Below are 7,816 nucleotides of genomic sequence, written 5' to 3' on the forward strand. Positions count from 1 at the left end.
GGGGTCTTCGGGGAGTGTGTCAGTATTTACAGGGGTCCCCGGTAAGTGTGTTAGTAATTACAGTGGGTCCTCGGCAGTGTGTGATTATTTACGGGGTCCCCGGGGAGTGTGTCAGTATTTACAGGGGGTCCCCGGGGAGTGTGTCAGTATTTACTGTGGGTCCCCGGGGAGTGTGTCAGTATTTATAGGGAGTCACCGGTGAGTGTGTCAGTATTTACAGGGATTCCCCGGGGAAGGTGTCGATATTTACAGGGAGTCCCCGGGAGTGTGTCGGTATTTACAGGGCTCCCCGAAGTGTGTCAGTATTTTCAGGGGGTCCCCGGCAGTGTGCCAGTATTTGCAGGTGGTCCCCGGAGAGTGTGTCATTATTTACAGTGGGTCCCCGGGGAGTGTGTCAGTATTGACAGGGGATCCCCGGGAATTGTGTCAGTATTTTCAGGGGGTCCCCGGAGTGTGTCAGTATTTACAGGTGGTCCCCGGGGAGTGTGTCAGCATTTACAGGGAGTCCCCGTGGAGTGTGTCAGTATGTATCGGGAGTCCCCGTGGAGTGTGTCAGTATTTACAGGGGGTCCCCGGGGAGTGTGTCATTATTTACAGGGGGTCCCTGGGGAGTGCGTCAGTATTTACAGGGGGTCACCGGAGTAGGTCAGTATTTACAGGGGGTCCCCGGGGAGTGTGTCAGTATTTACAGGGGGTCACCGGCAGTGTGCCAGTATTTGCAGGTGGTCCCCGGGGAGTGTGTCATTATTTACAGGGGGTCCCCGGGGAGTGAGTCAGTACTTACAGGGTGTCCCCAGGGAGTGTGTCAGTAATTACAGGGGATCCCCGGGGATTGTGTCAGTATTTACAGGGGGTCACCCGAGTGTGTCAGTATTTGCAGGTGGTCCCCGGGGAGTGTGTCAGTATTTACTGGGGGGCCCCAGGGAGTGTGTCAGTAATTACAGGGGGTCCCCAGGGAGTGTGTCAGTATTTACAGGTGGTCCCCAAGGAGTGTGTCAGTATATACAGGGGGTCCCAGGCAGTGTGCCAGTATTTGCAGGTGGTCCCCTGGGAGTGTGTCAATATTTACAGGGAGTCCTCGGGAGTGTGTCATTATTTAGAGGGGTTCCCCGGGAGTGTGTCAGTATTTACAGGGTGTCCTCGGGAGTTTGTCATTATTTACAGGGGGTCCCCGGGGAGTGTGTCAGTATTTACAGGGTGTCCCGTGGAGTGTGTCAGTATTTTCAGGGAGTCCCTGGGGAGTGTGTCAGTAATTACATGGGGTCCCCGGGGATTGTGCCAGTATTTACAGGGGGTCCCCGGGAAGTGTGTCAGTATTTACAGGGGGTCCCCAGGGAGTGTGTCAGTATTTACAGGGGTCCCCGGGAAGTGTGTCAGTATTTACACGGGGTCCCCGGGAGTGTGTCAGTATTTAAAGGGGGTCCCCGGGGAGTGTGTCAGTAATTACAGTGGGTCCCCGGCAGTGTGTGAGTATTTACGGGGTCCCCGGGGAGTGTGTCAGTATTTAAAGGGGGTCCCCGGGGAGTCTGTCGGTATTTACAGGGGGTTCCCGGGGAGTGTGTCAGTAATTACAGTGGGTCCCCGGCAGTGTGTGGGTATTTACGGTGTCCCCGGGGAGTGTGTCAGTATTTACAGGGGGTCCCCGGGGTGTGTGTCAGTATTTACAGGGATTCCCCGGGGAGTGTGTCAGTATTTACAGGGAGTCCCCGAGGAGTGTGTCAGTATTTACAGGGATTCGCCGGGGAGTGTGTCAATATTTACAGGGGGTCCCCGGGGTGTGTGTCAGTATTTACAGGGATTCGCCGGGGAGTGTGTCAATATTTACAGGGGGTCCCCGGGGAGTGTGTCAGTATTTACAGGAGGTCACCGGAGAGTGTGTCAGTATTTACAGGGGGTCCCCGGGGACGGGGGTATAAGCCGACAGGGGAAGCGGTCAAAACCGGGGCACTCTGGGGGCTGTAAGAGGGAGGGGGCTTCTCCTTACCCTCCTCCTCTTTCTTTTGATTTTTAGGGGCTGGTACCTCTTTGCCACCTCTGTCCATTTTTTAAAACAATTCTCCATACAATCTTTATCCCAACTGGGGTCCCCTGTCCCATTTTTGGTGGTCTGTCTCCATTCCTCAATTAAGGACAATTTAAAACTTCCTCCATATGGCCAATCCCCATCAGACCAACCGTACAAATCGCTACTAAACGTTACCGCGTATCTGTCGTCTCCTGTGTCTTTAATTACAGTGTCCGCCGGCGAGCCGGGCGGCACAGTGGGATCTCCTACCTTCTCTCGTTGCTTTACTACCTTACGGATTCCTTTCTCAGTCTTGGGATGTACTTTCATTCTTTCAGTTGAGAGGTCGTCCTTCTTTCCCTTTCTAGGCGCTGGGCGCGAGCGCCCTGCTGGGCTAGAGCCGTTTCCCATTCTTCCGGGTGCAACGTCTCGCGATCTTTTCTGAAATGAGAGTTAGGACAATCCTACAAAATATACATTAATTTACAAAGCGCTCACCGGTGTTCTCTCTTCCGCTCAGCTCGGGGTCTCCTTTTGCCTTCTTGTTATTTTAGCTTCTTAGAGGTAGCTACCTTATGCCTCACCCTCTCGGGGATCTCGGCGGCCCGTCCCCCTTTCAGCTAGGACGGCCTAGGCACCTTCCTCCTTTCAGCGAGAAAGGTCCTTAAAATTCCTCTTTTCTTTAGAATCTGTCGAGGAAATATTCCTCTTTTCTCTTTAAAAGTTAAATTTAGTTCTTTTGGATCTCGTTTTTTTTTTAGAGATCCTGCCGGACTACGCCAGAATCTGTCGAGGAATTATTTAGCTTAAATTAACTCAGGCGGAGACTTTCAGAAGTTGCTTCGAGAGAAGTTTATTACTAAAGCTAACAAGATATCTTGGAGAGCTTGTTTGGACCGTACCAAGGCAGAACTCTGTCGTACAGGCAAATTGTCCCGATATTTATACAGAAATTGAATACAGAAATATAAAAGGAATCGTATTCATTAGTCCCGCGAGTACAAAGGTCGTCTCGGGAGGTACACACTCTATCTTTCCTTGCATAGTTTCTCTCTGTTCACAGTCCGATAAGAAAAGGCAAAAGGAGACTCCCTTTTAATACCAGATGGTCACCTAGTTGCATCTCTAAGTTTCAAGACTAAAAAACGTGGCTATTTTTCTAGTCCTATTATTTCTTTAAGCATAGCAAAACCAGAATTTAACCCTTCCCTTTTCCATAAGCCATAGATTCATAGATTCTTTCTTCCACACTCTGTAACCTCCTCCAGCCCCAACACTCCTCCCTGTCTCTGGAACCACCTCCAGCCTCTACACACCTCCCTATCTCAGTAACCTCCTCCAGCCCCGACATCACTCCATAACTCTGTAACCTACTCCAGCCCCAACACCCCTCCCTGTCTCTGTAACCTCCTCCAGCCCCTACACAACTCCCTAACTCTGTAACCTCCTCCAGCCCCAACACTCCTCCCTATTTCTGTAACCTCCTCCAGCCCCAACACTCCTCCCTGTCTCTGGAACCACCTCCAGCCTCTACACCCTTCCCGATCTCTGTAACCTCCTCCAGCCCCTACACACCTCCCTATCTCTGTACCCTCCTCCAGCCCCAACACTCCTCCCTATCTCTGTAACCTCCTCCAGACCCTACACCCCTCCCTATCTCTGCAACCTCCACCAGCCCTATATCATTCCCTATCTCTGTAACCTCCTCCAGCCCCAACACACCTCCCTATCTCTGTAACCCCCTCCAGCCCCTATACCCCTCCCTATCTCTGTAACCTCCTCCAGCCCCTACACCCCTCCCTATCTCTGTAACCTCCTCCAGCCCCAACACACCTCCCTATCTCTGTAACCACCTCCAGCCTCTAAACCCCTCCCTATCTCTGCAACCTCCCCCAGCCCCTACACCCCTCCCAATCTCTGTATCCTCCTCCAGCACCTACACACCTCCATAAACCTGTAAACCCCCTCCAGCGCCTATACCCCTCCCTATCTCTGTAACCCCCTCCAGCCCCTACTCCACTCCCTATCTCTGTACACTCCTCCAGCTCCTACATCGCTCCCTATCTCTGTAACCCCCAGCCTATGAACCCCTCCCTATCTCTGAAACCTCCTGCTATCTCTGTAACCTCCTCCAGCCCCTACACCCCACCCTATCTCTGTAAACTCCTCCAGCCCCTACACACCTCCATATATCTGTAACCCCCTCCAGCGCCTATACACCTCCCTATCTCTGGAACCCCCTCCAGCCTCTACACCACTCCCTATCTCTGTAACCTCCTCCAGCCCCTACACCCCACCCTATCTCTGAAACCTCCTCCAGCCCCTACACACCTCCATATATCTGTCACCCCCTCCAGCCCCTATACCCCTCCCTATCTCTGGAACCCCCTCCAGCCCCTACACCACTCCCTATCTCTGTAACCATCTCCAGCCCCTACACCCATCCCTATCTCTGTAACCTCCTCCAGCCCCTACACCCCTCCCTATCTCTGTAACCTCCTCCACTCCCGACATTCCTCCCTATCTCTGTAACCCCCTCCAGCCCCTACACACCTCTCTATATCTGGAACCACCTCCAGCCCCTACACCCCTCTCTATCTCTGTAACCCCCTCCAGCCCCCACACCCCTCCCTATTTCTGTAAACTCCTCCAGCCCCTACACCCCCCCCTATCTCTGTAACCCCCTCCAGCCACCACACCCCTCCCTATCTCTGTAACCACCTCCAGCCTCTACACTTCTCCCTATCTCTGTAACCTCCTCCAGCCCCGACATCACTCCCTATCTCTGTAAAGTCCTCCAGCCCCTACACCCCTCCCTAGCTCTGTAAACTCCTCCAGCCCCTACACCCCGCCCTATCTCTGTAACCTCCTCCAACCCCTACACCCCTCCCTATCTCTGTCACCTCCACCAGCCCTACATCTCTCCCTATCTCTGCAAACTCCTCCAGCCCCAACACCCCTCCCTATCTCTGTAACCACCTCCAACCTCTAAATCCTTCCCTATCTCTGTAATCTCCTCCACTCCCTACACCCTCCCTATCTCTGTAACCTCCTCCAGCCCCTAATCCCCTCCCATCTCTGTAACCTCATCCAGCCCCTGCACCCCTCCCTATCTCTGTAACCTCCCGAAGCCCCTACACCCCTCTCTATCTCTTTAACCTCCTCCAGCCACTATACACCTCCCTATCTCTGTAACCCCCTCCAGCTCTTACAACACTCCCTAACTCTGTAACCTTCGCCAGCCCCTACACCCCTCCCTATCTCTGTACCCTCCAGCAGCCACTACACCCCTCCCTAGCTCTGCAACATCCCCCAGCCCCAACACCCCTCCCTATCTCTGTAACCACCTCCAACCTCTAAATCCTTCCCTATCTCTGTAATCTCCTCCACTCCCTACACCCTCCCTATCTCTGTAACCTCCTCCAGCCCCTAATCCCCTCCCATCTCTGTAACCTCATCCAGCCCCTGCACCCTCCCTATCTCTGTAACCTCCCGAAGCCCCTACACCCCTCTCTATCTCTTTAACCTCCTCCAGCCACTATACACCTCCCTATCTCTGTAACCCCCTCCAGCTCTTACAACACTCCCTAACTCTGTAACCTGCTCCAGCCCCTACACCCCTCCCTATCTCTGTACCCTCCTCCAGCCACTACACCCCTCCCTAGCTCTGCAACATCCCCCAGCCGCTACACCCCTCCCTATCTCTGTAACCTCCTCTAGCCTCTACACCCCTCCCAATTTCTGTAACCCCTCCAGCCCCTACACCGCTCCAAATCTCTGTAACCCCTCCAGCCCCTACCCACCCTCCCTATCTCTGTAAGCTCCTCCAGCCCCTACACTCCTCCCTATCTCTGCAACCTCCTCCAGCCCCTAAACCCCTCCCTATCTCTGTCACTTCTTCCACTCCCTACACACCTCCCTATCTCTGTAACCCCCTCCAGCCCCTATACCGCTGCCTATCTCTGTAACCCCCTCTAGCCCCTTCATACCTCCCGATATCTGTAACCCCCTCCAGCCCCTATAACGCTGCCTATCTCTGTAACCCACTCCAGGCCCTACGCCACTCCCTATCTCTGTAATCTCCTCCAGGCCGTACACCACTCCCTATCTCTGTAACCTCCTCCAGCACCGACATCACTCCCTATCTCTGTAACCTCCTCCAGCCCCTACACCCCTCCCTATCTCTGTAACCTCCACCAGCCCCTACGCCCCTCCCCATCTCTGTAACCTCCTCCAGCTCCTTCACCCCTCCCTATCTCTGTAGCCTCCTCCAGCCCCTACACCACTCCTTATCACTGTAACCAACTCCAGCCCCTACACCCCTCCCTATCTCTGTAACCTCCTCCAGCCACTACACGCCTCCATATCTCGGTAACCTCCTCCAGCCCCGACACACTTCCGATCTCTTTAACCTCCTCCAGCCCCTACACCCCTCCCTATCTCTGTCACCTCCACCAGCCCTACATCCCTCCCTATCTCTGTAACCTCCTCCAGCCCCAACACCCCTCCCTATCTCTGTAACCACGTCCAGCCTCTACATCCCTCCCTATCTCTGTAACCTCTTCCAGCCACAACACCCCTCCCTATCTCTGTCACCTCCACCAGCCCTACATCCCTCCCTATCTCTGTAACCTCCTCCAACCCCTACACCCCTCCCTATCTCTGTAACCTCCACCAGCCCCTACGCCCCTCCCTATCTCTGTAACCTTGTCTAGCCCATCTACCCCTCACTATCTCTGTAATCTCCTCCAGCCACTACACCCATCCCTATCTCTGTAACACCCTCCAGCCCCTACACCACTCCCTATCTCTGTAACCTCCTCCAACCACTGCACCCCTTCCTATCTCTGTAAGCTCCTCCAGCCCCTACACCCCTCCCTATCACTGTAACCCCCTCTAACCCCTACACCACTCCCTATCTCTGTAACCTCCTCCAGCCCCTACACGCCTCCCTATCTTTGTAAACTCCTCAAGCCCCTACACCCCTCCCTATCTCTGTAACCCCCTCCAGCCCCTACACCCCGCCCTATCTCTGTAACCTCCTCCAGCCCCTACACTCCTACTTATCTCTGTAACCAACTCCGGCCCCTACACCCCTCCCTATCCCTGTTAGCTCCTCCAGCCACTACACCCCTCCCAATCTGTGTAAACTCCTCCAGCCACTACACGCCTCCCTATCTCGGTAACCTCCTCCAGCCCCAACACACCTCCCTATCTCTGTAACCACCTCCGGCCTCTAAACCCCTCCCTATCTCTGCAACCTCCTCCAGCCGCTACACCCCTCCCAATCTCTGAATCCTCCTCCAGCCCCTACACACCTCCATAAACCTGTAACCCCCTCCAGCGCATATACCCCTCCCTATCTCTGTAACCCCCTCCAGCCCCTACATCGCTCCCTATCTCTGTACCCTCCTCCAGCTCCTACAGCCCTCCCTATCTCTGTAACCTCCTCCAGCCCCTACATCGCTCCCTATCTCCGTAACCCCCAGCATATGAACCCCTCCCGATCTCTGAAACATCCTGCTATCTCTGTAACCTCCTCCAGCCCCTACACCCCACTCTATCTCTGTAACCTCCTCCAGCCCCTACACACCTCCATATATCTGTAACCCCCTCCAGCGCCTATACCCCTCCCTATCTCTGGAACCCCCTCCAGCCACTACACCACTCCCTATCTCTGTAACCTTCTCCAGCCCCTACACCCCTCCCTATCTCTGTAACCTCCTCCAGCCCCTACACCCCTCCCTTTCTCTGTAACCTCCACCACTCCCTACATTCCTCCCTATCTCTGTTACCCCCTCCAGCCCCTAC

The sequence above is a fragment of the Pristiophorus japonicus genome, unplaced genomic scaffold (assembly GCF_044704955.1).
Source record: "Pristiophorus japonicus isolate sPriJap1 unplaced genomic scaffold, sPriJap1.hap1 HAP1_SCAFFOLD_817, whole genome shotgun sequence".
NCBI lineage: Eukaryota > Metazoa > Chordata > Chondrichthyes > Pristiophoridae > Pristiophorus > Pristiophorus japonicus.